Here is a 23,231-nt window from a genome sequence, read left to right as displayed (position 1 = left end):
CACTGGTGACGGCATGTGCGTCACATGACAGGAATATGTTGTCGGCCCACCTAACTTGTACACTTGGTGAATGGGTAAAAAGATTCTTCTATCTTGCCCAATTTAGATTTTCTTGTGGATGTGATAATCACTCCCAAAAACGAGTGAAAACATAAGAGTTTGTCACATAAACTGCAACAAATGAATGCAACAGTTTCACAGTCGCACAGTTTTGTCTGTGCTCTGTCAAAATATATGTTTTTAACGTTTTCAAATTTTTCCGTGTGTAGACCGTCAAATCCTGCATACGTCCAAGCAAATCTGAACATGTCCTGCAATTTTGGAGAGCGAAGTTGATTATATGTGAGTGCCTAAACTTTGATAATTGTCTGAAAATAAAAAATTAAAATTTTCACTCAAGGGAAGACTTGAACCCGGGACTTATCATTCGGCAATTGCACACGCTAACCACGGGACCACGGCACTCACGAGTTTACACTTACCAAGATGTTGCCTACCTTACACATGAACTACTCAGTTTGCATATTTTGCTTATTTTATCATAGTTCCACACAACTTCTTCCTGTTTTCTCGATTGATCTGTGTTCAGTTTTTCAATGCCTATCCACTGTAACAACTTATAACTAATTCTAAGGGGGGTGCGATGGGGAGGTTCCCTTGTAAGCAGAAGTACCTACAAGTGAATAAACAACTTAATACAAGTAATTAAAATTTTGTGGTACATACTTCACATAGCAGAATACATATATGAGATACGGACAGAATATAAATAAGATGCAATGATTAAATTATCTTACTAAGTAGAGATAACTACAAGTGAATAAAAAGCTTATTCTAAGTAATTAGAACTTTGTTTCAAGAAATTGATGTGTGGAATAGAAACAATGATGTAGTAGTAATTCCTTTAACGTAATTCCCGTTATTTTTGGGGTTTTCCTAGTTTTTATGTCTGTTGGGAGGTGGTTGTATATTTTAATGCCCATACACCTAACCCCATTGGCATATAATTTTGTGTTGTGAGCTGTAATTTGTAATTGGGTTTTCTTTGTGGTATCGTGTGTGGCAGTCTGCATTTCTGTGGAAGGATTCCAAGTGCCGTACTGTAAAACAAGGCAGTCCCATTCTATAGAGGCATGGCAGTGGCAATATTTTGAACTGTTGAAACAGTGGTTTACAGTGTTCAGTGCTTTTCTTTATTTCATTATTCGGTCCACATGTTTTTGTAACTAGAAAATAATGAGAGTCTCAGAGCTACTTCCCCAGTAGATTAGACCATACCCCAGGACAGGCTCAAACGGCATGATTGTGCATGGGCCTATGCTTTATATTACGTGTGTTATATTTCGTTTGGTGCCTGCTTTTCATTTCGTTTAAGAGGTAGTAATAGATAACAATCACAGAGCATTGTTGCGTTCCAGATAGTTCGCAGGTATTAAAATTGGTGTCAGTTTCGGCTGTCAGAAGTATTGTCACCTTACATTTAGTCTACAAATGCTGGTTTGTAAATCTAATTTGATGTAATTGTCGCTGTTAAATCACATGAATGAACGGACAGAGCAAGGAGAGAAGTGCATCACGACTTCTGTATGCAAAAGATTATGCCACAGTTAGTGCTGTTAACTTTTAACAACGCTTTCTCGTATTGCTGGCACAATTCAAACGGCGCTGCTACTCTGCCATCTGTTGGCCACACCGAACAACAAATGTTTTGTCACGCCGCTCAAGTGTAGGAAATGCTGTACGTAATTTGTTTCCCATTTTGAAGATTTTTGCTGCCGTAAATGAAGTAAGAGTCATATCACAAATAAACCTATTTTAATTGCTTATGGAGTGGCTATAAACGAACTTGGATCCGAAATATTTACAGTCCTTATATCGCCTACTCGCTTCACGTATATGATGGTAGATTCTATATATGTTTTTTGTTACACCGGATAGCGTTTATATTTAGAGGTATTCTACGTAATTTCAATTTTTGGTAAAGTTCGGTTGACCAGTGGGTTAGCTGAACTTTATAATACGAAGTGTGAAAAGTATTGAATGTGGTTAACTGTTTGTGTCATGGTTATTTGTTACGCATTTGACCAGACGCTGAAACGGCTGAAAATTAAAGTTTCCATGTCATATAACTACGATGGAAAAAATTAAAATAACATTTATAGCTTGTGCTGTATCTACTAACATTTTTGATGGATCAGTGGCAAATAGATAGTGAAACGCAAACAGTTAGAACATCGGCATAGGGTCAGAGAACGGTGCACTGTCAATAGTCAGTTGCAGTAAGAACAGTGTAGTGCAGGAATAGAACAGAATAGAATAATTTTATTGCCATTAGGCCATTAAGGTAATATACTAAGTCATACATGTAACACAGTATAATTCACGTTGTAATAGAGCAATAGGTTTGTTATTACCCTATAATATTACAATTGATGAAATCTTATGAAGTCATAACACAATATAATTCCGGTTCAAAAGAACAATAGATTTGTTATTACAGTATAATATTACAATTGACAAGGTCATACATATAATACAATATAATTCATGTTGCAAAAGAACAATAGTTTTTTTATGACAGTGTAATATTACGATTGGTGAAATACTACAAAGTCATCCTTATATTACTGTATACTTTCTGTTGCAAAAGAGTAATCGGTTTGTTATTGCAGGATAATATTACAATTGATGAAATCCTTTATGTCGTAGAATGGGTGAGCAACTAACCAGTCATATAGTGCTTGTTTGAATGGTTGCTCTGGTAAATCTTGTATAGCTAGTGGTAGTTTATTAAATAATTTGTGCCCCATTTGTTCATAACTGTTCAGTGATTTTGAGAGTCAATGAAATGGAGTATAAATACATCTATTCATCCTAGTGTTGTAGCAATGTATATATTCTCTGTGTTTAGCTTTGGGTAGCTTCTTTTCGTGTAGATTAAGACATAGTATACAGGGTGGTCCATTGATCGTGACTGGGCCAAATATCTCACGAAATAATTGTCAAATGAAAACACATAGAACAAGAGTTGTCTAGGTTGAGGGACGAAACCATGTTGCGCTATGGTTGGCCCACTAGATGGCGCTGCCATGGGTCAAACGAACATCAACTGGTTTTTTTTTATAGTTACTTCTTTTTTTACATATTCGTGTAGTATGTAAAGAAATATGAATGTTTTAGTTGGACCACTTTTTCCGCTTTGTGATAGATGGCGCTGTAATAGTCACAAACATATGGCTCATAATTTTAGACGAACAGCTGCTAACAGGTAGGATTTTTTAAATTAACATACAGAAAGTAGGTACGTTTGAACATCTCCAGCAGTACCTCGAAAGAGTACAACCCTTCGATGAGTGCATAGGCATTTATCGAAGTGTTAGGTGTTCCAGGTCTTGCCAGCCAGCAGGAGCAGTAGCAGCCGACCCTGAGCAGCAGCAGCAGCAGCCTCCCAGCCTCCCAGCAGCCCCTGCGGTCGGCCTCCTGCCAGCTGCCGCCGAATGGGGCTTTGGCCGCAGTCAGCATCTTCGTCTGTGCGTCCTCGTCTGTCCATCTTTGTATGCCCATCTTTGTTTGTCCATCTTCGTTCGTCTGTCCATCTTCGCGAATTCCTTTTCTTCTTTCAATTTGTCCAGTCCTGTCCTTTTCTTATTCCCTTCTAATCATGACTATGCCCACCACTACTGCCACCACCACCACTATCATTTACTTAGACACCCATCACTGCCACCACGATTACGTGGCGTGTCCAGTCGCCACTCCCCCCCCCCCCCCCCCCCGAATTGTATCCCCCACTTCTCACCCTCCCCTCTCCTGCGCTCTTTGTCGCCCCGTCGCCAGCTCCTTCTCCCCTTGCCTCCTCCTCTGATCCCTTCCCTCACCTCCCTCACCCTGTTGCCAGTGCTCCTGCAGTCCACAAACAACTGCCACCGTCGCCATCACCATCGCCATCTCCATCATCGTCGCGCACACCAGCTCCGATGGTCACACCGGGACCTGCCACCTCCCGCCATTTTCCGGTTGCTCCTGTCCCCCACGCACTTTCTCACACTTCTGTCATGGTTAAGCATCCCAGCGGCACGCTCGCCTCCCCTGCTCCCAAAAAATTCCAGCCTCTTCCTCCTCCCACCCCCGTAGATGCCAAGGATGATTCCCCACCTGTTCCTTCTACCACCTCCTCTTCTTCCTCCTACAAGCACCTCCTGTCCCGTCCAGATCCCACACTCCTCAAAGCCCGTAACGTCACCCTGCTCTTCCGCCAGCACTTTCCCATAGCCCCCATCTCCCTTCTCACTCCCTGCTGAGACTCCATTCTCATCACATCCCTTAGTCCCACCCTTCACACAGACATCCTCTCCAGAATCTCCATTACCTGCTTTGGCCCCAATACCTCTCTCACCCCTGCTCCTTCCCGTCCCCCTCCTGCCAACCCCTATCCCCACGTCAACTGTCTACACCGACCACCGTGATCACTCAGCTTAGTCCGATGATCACTGAGGAGAAGGTGTTGGTGGAGCTTAAGGCGCACCCGTACTTAGAAATACATGTGGTACACCAGATTTTTCAACCCAGCCTGCGCCCTCACCTTATGCGGGAGTTCTCCAAACACGTCCCTTCCATCAACCTTCTGCTGAAGGTGGGTGCCCTCCTATTCCATCGACGGTACAAAGTCGACCCCTCCCGTTCTCCTCCTCAATCCCTCCACTGCCTGAGGTGCCTGCATTGTAACGCACACTGTACATCTGAGTGCCGTGAAGCCCCTGTCTGCCCGCACTGTAAACAGACACACTTGTTTTGGCGGTGTCCCCATCTCCAGTCCACTCCTTCCTGCTACACCTGCAACCTCCTGCAGCCTACTTACCCCCAGAAGTGCAAGCCCTGACTCCCTCCACCACTCCTGAACTCATTGTCCCTGTCCGCCCTCTGGAATCCCCCCACCCCTCCTGGCAATTCCCTTCGTGTCCCCCCCCCCCCCCCTGCTCAGGACATCATCAGGTTCATCACCATTGTCCTCGAGAACGTCCACACATTCCAGCGCCACCCACCCTCTGGCAGATATCCCTCACCACCCGATCTATCTTCCACCTTAACACTTATGCCACCTATTCCAATAACCAAGCCCTCTTCACCTTCTCCCGTCTTGTCACTCTTGTCTAAATCCCTGTCATGCCCTGCCAGCAGCGTATCTTGTTCAGTAACATCCATTCCCTTCCCACCAATAAGAACCTCCTCCTCCACACCCTCACAACCCACCGTGTGGATGGCTTCATCCTCAATGAAACCTTTCTTCAGCCGCATTATACCGTACACATGATACCCTACCTCCTCCACTGCTCCGATAATCCCCTCACGATAGCGTGAGGTGGGGTAGCCATCGGCCACCACTGCCAGATCCCTGTTCGGCTCCAACACCTCCTTCCTGACCCCACAGAACACCTGATCCTTAGTCTCTTCTTTCCCAGCCTTACCGTAACCTGCACCACCATCTATGTCCGCCCTAACGCCCCTTTTCCTTTTGACTTCCTTAGCCACATCAACCTTACCTTCTCCAGCTACGTGATTGCTGCTGATCTCAATATCCATAGTTGTTTGCTGCCAAGATAAGACGGTGGCATAATTTCCTCTCCTCCCTCCAAAGCGACTTCATTCCCATTCCCCAGCACACCCACCCTGAATCCAATACCACTCCACATGTCATCCTCTCCTCCCCTAACCTCCTTGGCCATATAGCGGTGGATGTCCTTGACCCTATTGGTACTGACCATCTCCCTGCCCTCCTCACCATTTCAGATGGTCTTTGCCCCTGTCCCAATTCTCGCATCGACCCTCCCCCGAAATACGTCCATGATTATTCTCGTGTCGACTGGGATGCCTACTGGGATACCTTCTCTACCCAGATGGATAGCCACCCCCTTACCTACCACCACCCTGATGACGTTACCCAAGCTGCCTCCTTTCTCCAGCAGAACTTGTCTGAGGCCATGGTGGAGAATGTCCCTACCATCGCTATCCACGTGCACTGTCCTACTTTACTGCCACAGGCCGTCCTCCTCCTCCGTGAATCCCGCTGTGTCTACCATGCCTTCCTTCACATGCATAACCCGGACACACTATGACGCCACTGGCAACTACAATGACACATCAGGAACTTCCTCGCGGGTAAGAAACACAGCGACTGGTGACAGACATGCACCCGTCTTAATGCTACACTTCCTATCAATGCGACCAAGTACTGGTCCGACTTCCATCAGCTTACTGGATCTAAACACCCCCTGCCCCCTCCTACTAACATCTTCATGATGACCAACCCTTCCGTGACACTTTGGAGGTCACTTTGCCAATCACTTTGCCTCCTACCTATCCGATATCTTTACCCTCCCTGACGATCCCCAGTTCGATTACTCTCTCAAACCAGATGTCCACCATCGAGCTGACACCTCAGTCCCTCCACTCGCTCCTGGCCTCCAGTACTTGGGCAACACTACACACAATGAACTCGATGCCCCCATTACTACTCAGGATATCATCACTACAATCCACATGAAACGCAACACTGCTCCCGGTCACGATCATGTTACCTATCGCCACTGCCGTGAAGCTCCTGCCTGATTCCTCTCCACACTGGCCCGGCTCTATAATGTCGTCTTGTCCACCGGCTACTACCTCGACCTGTGGAAAACCTCCCGTATCCTCATGTTCTTCAAACCCGATAAACTGCCATTCACTGTCTCCTCCTACCACCCCATCAGTCTTACCCTGGTCTTCAGCGAGTTCCTGGAATCCATCCTTCCCCAACACATCCACCTGCATCTTGCCAGCACCGCCTCCTTCCCATACCCAGTGTGACTTTCGACCATCCCTCTCTACTGATGACCTTATCCTTCCCCTTACTCATCTCCTCTCTGAACATCTCAACTACCGTCGATCTGCCATCTTCCTCTCCCTCGACCATGCTTACAATCGTGTATTGGTTTCCGGTCTCCTCTTGACGTTCCAAACCTTCGACCTTCCTATCAGTTACGTCCGTCTGGTTGGGTCGTTTCTTTACCAACGTCCTTCCTATGTCACCATCCATAACAAGGATTCCTACACCTTCTACCCGTCCGCCAGTGTGCCCCAAGGTTCTGCCCTCTCCCCTCTTTTCTACGTTCTGTACACAGCGGACATGCCGCTGCCTACATCAACTTTCCACCTTCTCCAGTATGCAGATTACACCACCTCACTCGCTCTCGCCCCCACCCTACAAAGCTTTCAACAACTTCTCCAATCCCATCTTGGCCGGTTCACCACTTGGTGTAACCAGTGGTTGCTCAAGGTGAATCTTTCTAAAACCCAGGTGATCATTGTAGGCAAAACCACCCCTTCCTTCCGTCTCCTTGATTTCTATATCACCATTTATGGCTGTCTTATCGCACTCACCCCCAACCTCAAGTACCTTGGCATGACCCTTGACTGTCACCTCTCCTAGACCCCCTTTCTTCGGACAATCCAAGCCAAGGCACACTCCTGACTCCATCTCCTCAAGCTCCTTTCTGGCTGCACGTGGGGTCTGGACCCCTCCACCATCCTCGATACCTATAAATCCCTCAACCGCTCTCTCCTCTGCTATGCCCACCCTGCCTGGATATCTGCCACTCCCACCTTTTACAAAGCCCTTCAAATCCTAGAATGCCATGCACTCCGCTTTGCCTATCACATCTGTCTCCCCTCCCTCATGCAGATCCTCTATGACCTTATTCTGTTCCCACACCTCCTCCTTTTCCTCGAATGGATGCGGATCCTCTGCACCTCCTGTAAACTTGATCCCCCTCACCCGCTCATCTCTCCCATTGTCTCCAACCCTCGTCCGCTGCCGCGCCGGTGTTCCCATGTCCCACCTGCTCTCCATCTCTGTACTCTCCATATCCTCTCCCAAGGTGGCTTCCACCAACTCCCCCTCCCTGATGATGCCCTCATCCCCTCCATCTACCCCTCCTATCAACTTTGATCCTCCCTGTGGTTCCTTAAGGCACCCTCTCTCCCTCCTCCCAACCTCCCTCCCTCCGCCCCTCCGGGCTTCCACCTACCCCCGTACCTTCTTTCCTCTCCCTCCCATCTCCTCTGCCACTGGCATCTACACTCGCCCTTCTCCCTCCTCCCCCACCTTTTGCTCCTCCCCAGACTCGCACTCGGCAAGTGAACATTCACGTGCCGGAGATCATCGCCATCAGTTCTGTGTGTATGCTATAGTGTTAGTGCATCAGTGTTTTCTCCACACAATGCTCCCTCATTTACGTATGTTATCTAAGTCTTGAGTGGTTGTGTACAGTGCTGACCATTTTTTTAAAATCTTTTTGCTACACCCGTGAACAGCTCAATGTTTTTGCTGATGTGTCTACTGTTTTGTGTTCAGCGTTATGATATGTTTTTCTGTGTCTTCATGTTTTCTATTTGTACTGTCTGTTGCCAATGATTCCACAACCAGCCCACCTTTTGTACAAAGTGTTGAAATAACAATAAAGAAAGCCATTTAGCTTTTGCATTTCACTGATCAATCACTATTTTACGTAATTTTTAGGGAAGTTTGGTGAACCAGTAGGTTAACAAAACTTAAATTAGGAAGTATGATAAGTATTAATTGTGGTAATGTTATGGTTGTTAAGCACCGGCTACTTGTAATCTGCATCTCATATCTTGAAATGGTTATTCAAAACCAGACGCTGAAAGGGCTGAAAATTAAAGTTTCCCGGTCATATAACTATGACGGAAAAAAGTAAAATAATATTTGCAGCTTGTGCTGTATCGACTAAACTATTTGATAGTTCAGTGGCAAACAGACAATAAAACGCAAATGGTTAGAACATCGGCATAGGGTCAGAAAATGGTGCACTGTCAATAGTCAGTTGCAGTAAGAACAGAGTAGTGAAGGAATAAAATAGAATAGAACAATTTTATTGTCGTTAGGCCATTAAGGCAATAGACAAAAGTCATACATGTAACACAATATAATTCATGTTGAATGGAGCAATAGGTTTGTTATTACCATATAATATTACAATTAATGAAATCCTACAAAGTCATACTTATAACACAATATAATTCCTGTTGCAAAAGAGCAATAGATTTGTTATTACAGTATAATATTACAATTGACAAGGTCATACATATATTGTAATATAATTCACGTTCCAAAAGACAATAGGTTTTTTATGACAGTGTAATATTACGATTGGTGAAATCCTACAAAGTCATCCTTATATTACTGTATAATTTCTGCTGCAAAAGAGTAGTCGGTTTGGTGTTACAGGACAATATTACAATTGATGAAATCCTGAAATCCTTTATGTCATAGAATGGGTGGGCAACTAACCAGTCGTATAGTGCTTGTTTGAATGGTTGCTCTGGTAAATCTTGTGTAGCTAGTGGTAGTTCATTAAATAATTTGTGCCCCATTAGGTCATAACGGTTCAGTGATTTTGAGAGTCTATGAAGTGGAGTATAAATACATCTATTCAGCCTAGTGTTGTAGCAATGTATATTTTCTCTGCGTTTAGCTTCGGGTAGCTTCCTTTTTGTATAGATTAAGATAAAGTATACAAGGTGCTCCACTGATCGTGACTGGGCCAAATATCTCACGAAATAAGCAGCAGCGGAGTGGGGCTTTGGCTCCAGTCAGCGTCTTCGTCCATCAGTCCTCCTTTTCTTCTTTTTTTTGTATAGTCCTGTCCTTTTCTTATTCTTATAATCATGACTATGCCCACAACTACTGCCACTACCACCACTATCATCTTTACTTCGTCGTCCACTGCTGCCACCACGATTACGTGGTGTGCGCAGCCGCTGCCCCACCACCATCGCATCCCTCCCCTTCTCACCCTCACCCCTCCACTCTTTGTCGCCCTGTCCCCGGCTCCTTCTCCTCTCGCCTCCTCCTCTGATCCCTTGCCTCCCCTCCCTCACCTTGTTGCCACGGCCCACACACAACTGTCCCCGTCGCCATCACCATCGCCTTCCCCGTCATCGTTGTGCACACCAGCTCTGGTGCCCACACCTGGACCTGCTACCTCCCACCATCTTCCGGTTGCTCCTGTCCCCCACGCCCCTTCTCACCCTTCAGTCGTGATTAAGCGTCTCAGTGGCACCCCCGCTTCCTCCGCTCTCAAAAAATCCCAGCCTCTTCTTCCTCTCTGCACCCGTACTTAGAAATATAGGCAGTACGCCGGATTTTTCAACCCAGCTGGGCTCACCCGTCTTATGCGGGTCTTCTCCGAACGTGCCCCTTCCATCGACCTTCTCCTGAAGGAGGCTTCCCTCGTATTTCATCGACAGTACAAAGTTGACTCCTGTTGCCCTCCTCAATCACTCCACTGCCAGAGGTGCCTGCGTTATAATGCACACCCTACATCTGAGTGCCGGGAGGCCCATGTCTGCCTGCACTGTAAACAGGAGCACTTCCTCTGGAAGTGTCCCAACCGCCAGTCCACTCCTTCCTGCATCTGCAACCTTCTGCACCCTACCTGCTCCCAGAAGTCCAAGGCCCTACCACCCCTATACTCCTGAACTCATCGTCCCCATCCGCCCTCTGGAAGCCCCCACCCCTCCTTGCAATTCCCTTCACCCTCCCGCCCCCCTCCCTCTGCTGAGGACATCATCAGATTCATCACCATTGTCCTCCAGAATGTCCACAGGTTCCAGCACCCCCACGCCCTCAAGCAGATATCCCTCACCGCCCAATCCATCTTCCACCTTAACACTTATGCCATCTATTCCCATAACCAATCCCACTTTACCTTCTTCCCTGTCATAGCGCGACAGCACCGTATCTTGTTCGGTAACACCCGTTCTCTTCCCACCAATAAGAACCTCCTCCTGCACACCCTCACAACCCACTGCGTGGATGCCTTCCTCCTCAATGAAACCTTTCTTCAGACCACACCCTCCATGGAAACCTCATTCCCGTTCCCCAGCACATACGCACTGAATCCAATACCACTCCAGATGTCATCCTCTCCTCCCCTGACCTCCTTCGCCGTATAGCAGTGGATGTCCTTGACCCTATTGGTAGTGACCATGTCCCTGTCCTCCTCACCATTTCAGACGGTCGTCGCCCCTGTCCCGATCTTTGCAGCGACCCTCGCCCGAAATACATCCACGATTATTCCCGTGTCGACTGGAATGTAGATGATAAACGGGTATTCATTGGACAAATATATTATACTAGAACTGACATGTGATTCCATTTCACACAATTTGGGTGCATAGAGCCTGAGAAATCAGTACCCATAACAACCATCTCTGGCCGTAATAACGTCCTCGATACGCCTCGGCATTGAGTCAAACAGAGCTTGTATGGTGTGTACAGGTACAGCTCCCCATGCAGCTTCAACACGGTACCACAGTTTATCAAGAGTAGCGACTGGGGTATTGTGAAGAGCAAGTTGCTCGGCCACCATTGACCAGACGTTTTCAATTGGTGAGAGATCTGGAGAATGTGCTGGCCAGGGCAGCAGTCGAACATTTTTTGTATCCAGAAAGGGCCGTTCAGGACCTGCAACTTGCGGTCGTGCATTATCCTGCTGAAATGTAGGGTTTCTCAGCGATTGAATGAAGGGTAGAGCCACGGGTTGTAACACATCTGAAATGTAACGTCCACTGTTCAAAGTGCCATCAGTGCGAACAAGAGGTGACCGAGACATGTAACCAGTGGCACCCGATACCATCACACCAGGTGATACGCCGTTAAGGTGATGATGAATACATGCTTCCAATGTGATGGAACGCATTTCTTCTTCTTACACGAGGCATCACAGCAATGTTCCACCAGGCAACACCGGTCAACTGCTGGTTGTGTATGAGAAATCGATTGGAAACTTTCCTCATGTCAGCACATTGTATATGTCGCCTCTGGCGCCATCCTTGTGTGAATACTCTGAAAAGCTAATCATTTGCATATCACAGCATCTTCTTCCTGTTGGTTAAATTTTGCGTCTGTAGTACATCATCTTCGTGGTGTAGCAATTTTAATGGCCAATAGTGTGTGTGTATATATGTAGAACAGTCAAAAGGACTGTGTCTGTGACACAGTACCCACAGTCAACTTTTGTCTTCAGGAATTCTGGGAACAGGGGTGATGCAAAACTTTTTCTGATTCACCCCGGTGCCCAGAATTCCTGAAGACAAAAGTTGGCTGTGGGTACCGTATCACAGACACAGTCCTTTTCACTGTTCGGAGATGTCACTAAACCCACCCAAAGACGTAAACAACCATGCATGAGCAGCACCTATTAGACGGAGGTGGTTTGACAGACAATCAGTTACAGCCCTTCCACCGGGGAGGAGGTACACGGCTCGTGTAGTCTGTAATTCAACCACGTCTAGACGGTCAATACCGTGGTTCGATCACATCCGCATTGTTACTTTGTGCCAGGAAATGCTCTCAACAAGGGAAGTGTGCTGGCATCTTGGAATAACCAAAGTGATGTTGGTCAGTCATGTAGGAGATACAAAGAGACAGGAACTGTCGATGACATGCCTCGCTCAGGCCCCTCAAGTACTACTACTGCAGTGGATGACTGCTACCTATGGATTATAGCTCAGAGAAACCCTGACCGCAACACCACCATGTTGAATAATGCTTTTTGTGCAGGCACAGGGCGTCATGTTATGACTCAAACTGTGTGTAGTAGGCTGCATGATGCCCAACTTCATTCATGACATCCATGGTGACATCCATGTTTGCAACCACGACACCATGCAGCACAGTACAGATGGGCCCAACAACATGCCAAATCCACTGCTCAGGATTGGAATCATGTTCCCTTCACTGATGAGTGTCGCATATACCTTCAACCAGACAGTCGTCGGAGACGTGTTTGGAGGCAACCCGGTCAGGCTGAACGCCTTAGACACACTGTCCAGTGAGTGCAGCAAGGTGGAAGTTCCCTTCTGTTTTGGGGTGGCATTACGTGGGGCCGATGTACACTGCTGGTGGTCATTGAAGGCGCCATAACTGCTGTACAATAAGTGAATGCCCTCCTTCAACTGATAGTGCAACAATATCCGCTGGATATTGGCGGGGCGTGTGAGTTCATGGACGAACATACGTGTCCCCATCGTACACATCTTATGAGTGACTTCCTTCAGGATAACGTCATCACTCGACTAAAGTCGCCAGCATGTTCTCCAGATACGAACCCTATCGAACATGGCTGGGATAGATTGGAAAGGGTTATTTATGGACGACGTGGCCCACCAACCACTCTGAGGGATCTACGCTGAATCGCCTTGATGAACTTGTGGATGTATGCCACGAATACAGGAATGCTTAAGTGCAAGAGGATGTGCTACTGGGTATTAGAGGTACCAATGAGTACAGCAATCTGGACCACCACTTCTGTAGGTCTCAATGTATGGTGGTACAACATGCAATGTGTGGCTTTCATGAGGAATAAATAGGGCGGAAATCATGTTTATGTTGATCTCTATTCCAATTTTCTGTACAGGTTCCGGAACTCTTGGAACTGAGGTGATGCAAAACTTTTAGGGGGAAAAAAGGACAGGTATACACTCGCACACACACCCATATCCAATCGCACATACACAGACACAAGCAGACATTTGTAAAGGCTAATAGTTTGATGCCTTTGCCTTTACAAATGTCTGCTTGGGTCTGTGTATGTGCGGTTGGATATGGGTGTGTGTGCGTGATTGTATGCCTGTTCTTTTTTCCCCCTAAGGTAAGTCTTTCTGCTCCCGGGATTGGAATGACTCCTTACCCTCTCCCTTAACACCTACATCCTTTCGTCTTTCCCTCTCCTTCCCTCTTTCCTGATGAAGCAACCGTTGGTTGCAAAAGTTTGAATTTTGTGTGTATGTTTGTGTGTCTATCGACCTGCCAGCACTTTTGTTTGGTAAGTCACGTCATCTCTGTTTTTAGATATATTTCTCCCATGTGGATTGTTTCCCTCTATTATATATATATATATATATATATATATATATATATATATATATATATATATATAGTAGCCAATGTACAAACTGACAGATTGTCCAACCTAAACCACTAAGGTTAGAAACTTTAGATGTGTAGAGTGTGTGAATCTCGCACTGTAATCATCGCTTAAGAAGTGATTTTCGAAATTCCTCTCCTGAGGGGATGAGAGACTTTCTGAAAATATGTCACTATTAACCCTCACACGTCATCAGCTCTGGACAAGCATATTGTATGCCTGGGGTCTTTTTCGACCCCCGGAGTGATCCAAGCAACTTTATGGTGATAAAATTTGAAATATGTCCACAAAAATAAAAATAATTTGTTGAGAAACATATGCATGATGTTAAGTTACATATAAGTTGTAATTATTTACTGCATTTGTTTCAAAAATGAAAACACATTTGTTTAGTTCCAAAAGTTATTTTAACACAAAATATTCATAACCTACAGAATATGTAACAATACTGTTATGTGTAATATCACTTATATGGAATTTTATTAGAAATACACTACTATTTGCTTTCTAGGTCGTATGACAATCAATCATTACACAACACACTTATCGTAGCATGTTCTTTACAGACAAACTTGTGACATCCATCACATTGTTGATTCACTTTCCTGTCCTTTGACCTTGGGCAGGAATCACACCGTTTTCTTTTCGGAACTGGAACATCGGCTTCCTGGTTATTATGCTGCTTTTCCTTCAGAAGGTCCTTGAAGCTTGAAGATATTACTGCTGAACGAATGAGTTGTGTTCTGCACAGGGGTGACAGGATTTGTCGTTCAATGTGAGGTATGACTAGTTGATTTCCTATTTCTGAGAGGAGTTCTTTCCTCTCATTTTTACTTCTCATATCATGTAATAAATTGGAATACAGAATGTAAGCTTTGAGACAAGCTAAATCTAATATATCAACAACAACATTATACAGCAAGTGGTCACGTTGTTCCACATTTCACTGAATAATGTCAAGTTATCTTATCAATTGTATGAACTCCTGACTTTCTTGAGTTTTAGAGCATTATTATTTCAGGTTTATCACTTACATGAAATGTTTGGTGCAGAGTAGAAAACAAAATGAGTAATTTATTTTGTGTAGGAACGTATGAAGCTACAACAGTACTCTGTTGTGGTTGGTAATTGTTGCCTCTATTTTGATGGCAACATTTCTTTTGACATCTCCTTTCGGATGGCCCAAAGAGTCCCCACAAGTATCAATTTTTGAGCAAGAAGTGCTTGTCCCAAATCAAAACTTGTGAAAAAGTTATCAGTGGTAATGTTCCTACCAGATCGCTTCAGGTGAGCAACTAAATCATGTACCACTCGTTTCCCTTGATTTATTTCCCTTCCTTTTGCAGATTTCTCCATATACACTTGTGAATTTATGACATAACTGGTCTCACAATCTATAGCAGCCCACAGTTTTATCCCATTCTTTCCAGGTTTCGAAGGAATGTACACCAAAATTCACACAAAGGCTTCCACGTGTCATATCCAAGCCAGCTGTTATAAGCAGACCACAGAATGCCTGCAGCTCTGTATAATCAAGTTCAATGCAGCATTCAAGAGTTGGGTAGAGAATTTTACTATATTTTGCATGATTATTGGTACACATTACTATGGCACTCTGCATGTGATTGGTGATAAAAAGTTTGAAAGTATCTGTCCTTACCTGTAACTGCGGTGTAAGGTGACGTGGAATATGCACAGTTTCACATATTACATTCCTTGAAACCTAGCATGCGTGCATCAAGTGGTACTATGTTATATGTTATCTGTCCACTTACAGACACAAACGTTACCTGAATACCATCATCTTCTTCACAGTCACTCATATCCACTTCATCTCCGACTTGTATATCTGTCCCTATCATAACTCCATCAGCATCACTGCCAGCCTTGTTTCCAAAAATTGATTCATTATCTCTATCACTCTTCTGCTAAGTCTGCCAAATGCTGCTTGAGACTGCAGCCCCTTGCAAAAAGTATATTACCATGATGAATAAACTATAACACCATGTCTTCCTTCCATCAAATTCAATTACAAACTGTGAATTTGTTGTAATAATGCACGTGAATGTTTTTTCTATTCATTGTTTAGAACAATGTACAAATGAATGTCGGTTGATGAGGTGCACTGTTGCTAAGATTTATTTTCGTAACAAAACTTACATATAATGCTGAAAATCACATATTGTATACCTGGGGTATTTTCTGACCCCACTGCAAAAATTTCAAATAGTAGTACTACAAACTGTGATATAATCATAAATATTTTACCCAGTTATAATAAAAAGCCCGTGAACAGCATATCTGGAGGATGAGTAGTCTACACCCACACTGAAACTGTTTATTTGTGGTTAAAAGAGCCTCTGGGTCTGAAAAGGCTCCAGACATCATGTAGGGTTAAGTGAGTGTTCATAGTTGTGCGTCTTTTCCGAAGTGTAGCAAACAGAAACCACACTGTTACTAGGTGTGACTTTTTTATCTCTTGCTAACAGGAACGAGACTGTCGCCATGTTTTTTAAGTGTCTGTCTACTACTGAACCTGTCTGCTTACTGTGTTTTTCAACTATCTTCACCAACTCTCGTATTATATCTTAACTCCCAGAAATTTCCACCATTTTTAAAATTTAAAAGTCACTGCTTTCTCAACTGCTGTAGGCTGAAGAGCGGCGTACTAAGCTTCTGCCAACCCACCCCCTTGGGGGGGGGGGGGGGGGGGGTTAGAAAACGAAAAAACAATACCGCAAACAGTTGATAAACATCATTAAGTAACTACATTGCAAAGCATGCATTTGGTGTATGAGTCTTGAGCGTTCTGTATACTGAAGTAATGTTGCAAATAAAGGAATGTTGAAATTTTTTAGGATTTATCCTAGAGAAAGTAAAGAAAACTTTGGAGAAACCAGAAGCAGGTGATGTCTGCCTAGAGCTCAGATAAAAAACTACGAGGTGCATTCAAGTTCTAAGGCCTCCGATTTTTTTTCTAATTAACTACTCACCCGAAATCGATGAAACTGGCGTTACTTCTCGACGTAATCGCCCTGCAGACGTACACATTTTTCACAATGCTGACGCCATGATTCCATGGCAGCGGCGCAGGCTTCTTTAGGAGTCTGTTTTGACCACTGGAAAATCGCTGAGGCAATAGCAGCACGGCTGGTGAATGTGCGGCCATGGAGAGTGTCTTTCATTGTTGGAAAAAGCCAAAAGTCTCTAGGAGCCAGGTCAAGTGAGTAGGGAGCATGAGGAATCACTTCAAAGTAGTTATCACGAAGAAACTGTTGCGTAACGTTTGCTCGATGTGCGGGTGCATTGTCTTGGTGAAACAGCACACGCGCAGCCCTTCCCGGACGTTTTTGATGGAGTGCAGGAAGGAATTTGTTCTTCAAAACATTTTCGTAGGATGCACCTGTTACCGTAGTGCCCTTTGGAACGCAATGGGTAAGGATTACGCCCTCGCTGTCCCAGAACATGGACACCATCATTTTTTCAGCACTGGCGGTTACCCGAATTTTTTTTTGGTGGCGGTGAATCTGTGTGCTTCCATTGAGCTGCCTGGCGCTTTGTTTCTGGATTGAAAAATGGCATCCACGTCTCATCCATTGTCACAACCGACGAAAATAAAGTCCCATTCATGCTGTCGTTGCGCGTCAACATTGCTCGGCAACGTGCCACACAGGCTGCCATGTGGTCGTCCGTCAGCATTCGTGGCACCCACCTGGATGACACTTTTCGCATTTTCAGGTCGTCATGTAGGATTGTGTGCACAGAACCCACAGAAATGCCAACTATGCAGGCGATCTGTTCAACAGTCATTCGGTGATCCCCCAAAACAATTCTATCTACTTTCTCGATCATGTCGTCAGACCGGCTTGTGTGAGCCCAAGGTTGTTTCGGTTTGTTGTCACACGATGTTCTGCCTTCATTAAACTGTCGCACCCACGAACACACTTTCGACACATCCATAACTCCATCACCACATGTCTCCTTCAACTGTCGATGAATTTCAATTGGTTTCACACCACGCAAATTCAGAAAACGAATGATTGCACGCTGTTCAAGTAAGGAAAACGTCGCCATTTTAATTATTTAAAACAGTTCTCATTCTCGCCGCTGGCGGTAAAATTCCATCTGCCGTATGGTGCTGCCATCTCTGGGGCGTATTGACAAGGAACAAGGCCTCATTTTAAAACAATGCGCTTGTTTCTATCTCTTTCCAGTCCGGAGAAAAAAAAATCAGAGGCCTTAGAACTTGAATGCACCTCATAGTCCTAAGCAACGCAGGTCACGGTGTAAGAAGTTTATAGAGAGTCTATACAGTGGAGATGAAGGTATCAAGGTAATGTTATTGAAAGTGAAGATGTCGTAGATGAAGATGAGACAGGAGATATGCTATTGGGAGAGAAATTTGACAGAGGACTGAAAGACAGAAGAAACAAGGCCCCGGAGCTAGACCATATTCTATCAGACTGAAAGCCACAGGAGAGCCAGCCATGATGAAAGTATTCCATCTGGTATGCAAGCATTATGAGAGTGGCGAAATTTCCTCTGACTTCAAGCAGAATGTAATAATTTCAGTTTTAAAAAAAGCAGGCGCATATAGGTCTGAATATCACTCAACTATCAGTAATTAATAAGTCAGGGTTATAAAATCACAAATTCTTTTAAGTGCAATACCTACTCTTACTAAAATTGCTAGATATGTAATGGAACTGATACACATCTAATCTTCCCTCTGTCCATCTCCTCTGCCTACTTCCCTGTCTCAATGTCCGTTTCTTTCCTTCCTTCCTGCACAAATTGTCGTTCACTTCAACCTCCCGCACCCCTGGCACCCCAACCCCTTCTGTCTGATCTAGAGTCTTGTTTATTGCTGTTTCAAACGATCTAGTCTCCTACCTTCCAACCTTCACTGAAGCTCACCAGCATACCTCACAGAACTAGCACACCAGGAAAAATCATATTGCAGAGACATGGCTTAGCCACAGTCTGGGGGATGTTTCCAGAATGAAATTTTCACCCTGCAGTGGAGTGTGCACTGATATGAAACTTCCTGGAAGATTAAAACTGTGTGTGTCGGACTGAGATACACTGTTGATGTTGTTGTTGTTGTGGTCTTCAGTCCTGAGACTAGTTTGATGCACCTCTCGATGCTACTCTACCCTGTGCAAGCCTCTTAATCTCCCAGTACTTACTGCAACCTACATCCTTCTGAATCTGCTTAGTGTAGTCATCTCTTGGTCTCCCTCTACGATTTTTACCCTCCACGCTGCCCTCCAATGCTACATTTGTGATCCCATCACGCCTCAGAACATGTCCTACCAAACGATCCCTTCTTCTAGTCAAGTTGTGCCACAATCTCCTTTTCTCCCCAATTCTATTCAATACCTCCTCATTAGTTATGTGATCTACCCATCTAATCTTCAGCATTCTTCTGTAGCACCACATTTCAAAAGCCTAACTTTCATAGCACTTGCAGTGGATCCTGATGCAGTTTATAATAATTGTGTGATGGTCTGGATAGATGTCCGCCTATAACACATTACGACCCTCTTCAACTGTTGGTGGTCTCTGCCAATTAACAGACGAAGTCAGCTGTTGTGGTTTTATGCTTTATGTGTCCCGCCACCTTCCCACTTCACTATCACATCGGAAACAGTGGACCTAGGGATGTTTAGGGTGGTCCTACTCATCCCACATCCTGAGAAGAAATGTTCAGTGGTCGCTCGTTCAAAACGCCGACACACGTCCAGTTTGTCGGTCGGTGCGTATGAAGCAAGTGTCGAGTGGGCTGATTTCTGAGAATAATGCTGCACAAAGCGAAAGGCCGCTACATGTGCACCAGTTCATAGGCGAATCAACATACCGACTGACTAATTTTGTGGCAGCATGCACATGCCATGACAGACTCCACTCAGCGATTACAGCGCCGCCCTGTTGTTGTCATTTGTTTATCTTAAGTTCACTGTGTTTATACTCTACGAGATGCCACTATGTTTTACACAGGAACAAAAACGATATTTTAGAGCTAACAAGGCCAAAAGAACCGAGAGAAAGAAGCACCTAATGCAAGAACAAAAGGAATTCACCCCCGTTCTGCTACTTAAGCAACTGGGATGCGATGATTTTCGTAATTATCTAAGAATTCGGAGCTGATGAGCATCTTCAAAACATTGCATTTATTGATGGAAGAGTTATGGAAAGGAGGATGTATAATGAAGGAAAGCTACATATAAGAGGTGAGACTGTCATTTACCGACATTGTGTTTTCCCCAAGTTGGATAAGTTGGATAGTTGTCATACTATTGAATCATCATACAAAGTGCAGAAAGATATTAAAGCACAGGAAAGTACACATTTAACTTTTTTGGGTGGGGAGGGGGGTGTAAAGCATACCTAGCAGAAGTTGGTCTTGCCATCAAATTACCACAAATGATATTGTGGAAGTTATTTTTTGGTAATTTTGAAATACATATTTTTAGATGAAACCCATCTCTTCATTAATTTGAATTTTATATTATGGCAGGTTAGAAAATCCACCTGCTTAAGGCATAGTTATCAATTATATTATTTGTTAGATACTGAAAATAATTAAACCATTCATTCCTTCCTGGAGTAGAGGCTAGTTGCCAAACCAAAATTTACAGTTAAACTAAAAAGTTGTAACTCTCATTAGAAGCATACAATAAACTAACCTTGTGTGTTTGTATTGCTTCAGATGAACAAAAGTGCAGTGGCTGTAGGTTTGTCTTTCATGGGAAACTACTCCAGCAAAGCACATCTTAAGGCGTGTGTCCAGTAGCATGTTACTGAGATCTACTGAGATGTTTACACTAGAAGAGAAATTTATGAAAGTTTACTAGTACTTCTGTAAGCTTATTTCAAGCACTTACAGAAATGCTTCAATGTGAATATCCTCTTGTGACTTCTAAACAAGAAAACAAGTTTTGAAGGCACCATTGCCTGACAGAAGAAGTTTACTCCTAATAAAAAAACGTACAAGCCGACACTTTCAGTGGAAAGGCCTAGTCCCCCTCCCCCCTCACAATATTTGTTTCCAGTTAGTGCGTACCAGCAGCCTGCATATGCTGAAACACCTCTTGTACATCAGGCATAAAATTCAGGATTTCTTGATACATTTGCAGATCTGTGTTACTAATATGCTAGCAGTAACAGCATTCCTTGATATAACTAATGAGAGCCAGTTTCTCAATATTTCAAGAAACCATGGTGTTATTCAAAACTTTTGTTGTCAGTAGCTATCAACTTCAGCCCACAAGTAGTGTTACAGCTCAGAAATGTATGAGCTGCTGACACATTCTTGTTACTAAATTTACATTGTCTTAATGTATATGCAGCAATCTTAGGAGCTAGCTTTAAGTGACTGTCTTTCTCAAAATTGTAAAGATAATTCATATGGTGACAGTTCACAATTGCTGTGAGAAGAGAATATTTTTGATTAATTTTTTCTGGTCTTGCTATGGTAACATTTGACAACAGAGATGCTTTGATATCTTTAAGCAGGTGTGAAATGTCTGCAATAAAATAAGTATTGCTGATGGCTGTTTGGGGTTAAAAATATATTTCTGCATTATTGGATTTCGACTGGTCAAGACTCTAAATGATTTCCACATACGTCTGAAATAATGCAGCATATGCCTAACCCAACATTTTCAGTGCACATATTTATATTCAGTATTGTATCGTATAAAACTTGTCCATTGGAACCTCACCGGGTGAAATGATACACAATGACCTGCTTCCAATGTGTAATTACACCCCCTAGCATGAAACACAGACATATGTTGCAAAGCCTGCAAGACATGGAGGTGTCACATTTCCAAAGAATTAACCTTTCGTGGCATCAAATTATTTATTTGTTATTATAGCCACAGAATAATTGATTTTGCTTTTGTTGTTGGTAAGAGCAGACACTTGGTGTAAAATACCAGAATAGAACTGAGATTCTGGAACTTCCTACTCAGTGTTTGTTGAGGAGTCAGGGAAAAACTGTGATTAACTAACAGTCACAGCCTTTGTAACCACATACAAATTTCAGCTGTGACAGAGCTATGAGTGGTTTGCACATTCTGTGTATGGTGTCAGTTCTGTAGTTTCAAAACAACTTACTTTCCTTCCCAAAACTGAATTATATGCAAAGAAAAATTTGACATAGCAGCCTCTACTGGACCTTGTTGAAAAACTACAATGCTTCATTCTCTTCAAATCTATTAACTAAAATCGGTTACAAAAGTCTTGCACATACATTTCACTTTTAAAAGTGTCATTAAAATTATTGGGCCCATTATTCTGTCACCTCTAGCTATACGCCACACTGTTTTCTGGCCAGGAACGGGTTCCTCACGAAGTAGAATAGGTCTCCCAGTGTTCCAACATTGACATTGTTGAGAATTAACATACTCACATAAATAGAATCGTGCCTCATCTGAAAACAGAATGAGGTATCGATCCACTTCACTGTCAGGCACAAGTTTCAAAACCCACTTGCAAAAATGAACCTGCAGTCTGTGATCACCATGTGTAAATTCTTACACTACTGTTTCTTTATATTTCTTTAGCCCGTATAACTTAGTAGTCTTTTGTACAGAGGTACATGAAATTTATGTTCAATGTGAAAGACATCCAAAAGACCCTTTAAGGATAGCGTCCAAGTGATAAGCAATGCTATCACGATGAGCTTCTGCACTTGTCATGAGCACTTTCCATTTCAAAATTTTTTTCACTAACTTATGAGTTGCATCATAACTTGGAATTTTAAGCATCTACAAACTTCTGGGCAATATGAGTGGGCTCTGGACGCACATACAAGTCATAAATGATCACTCATTGTGCACTGGAGTAATTCGGCATAGCCATTCCTGCATTTGCAGACTTCACTGTTAGACTCGTGATGTTTGTTTTACTGTTCAAGTGGCACTGGCTGGAAAGGCACTTACTGTGGCACTAACAGGAAGACACAGCACGCATTCGACAGGCCTGCATGGCTCCAGTGGCCGGCAGAGTCAGCCATGTGTGCACGCTAATTAGATAAATGGAACTCCTTGTAGTTTTAAAAATGCTTTACCTGACAGTGTATGGAGTGGTAATTTTGTTATGTATTTGAACATTGAAGGTAGGTCTGAAGCAATGACTAGCAAGCTTTATGATATGCAGATTCATTTAGAAACTATGAAACTATCAGTAAAGGTGATATGTCTAAATGAACAGTGGCTTAAAATTAAAAATATA

This window comes from Schistocerca piceifrons, chromosome 11 (genome assembly GCF_021461385.2).
Source record: "Schistocerca piceifrons isolate TAMUIC-IGC-003096 chromosome 11, iqSchPice1.1, whole genome shotgun sequence".
NCBI lineage: Eukaryota > Metazoa > Arthropoda > Insecta > Orthoptera > Acrididae > Schistocerca > Schistocerca piceifrons.
The sequence above is the reverse complement of the archived record's forward strand: the minus strand, read 5'-3'. Positions refer to the sequence as shown.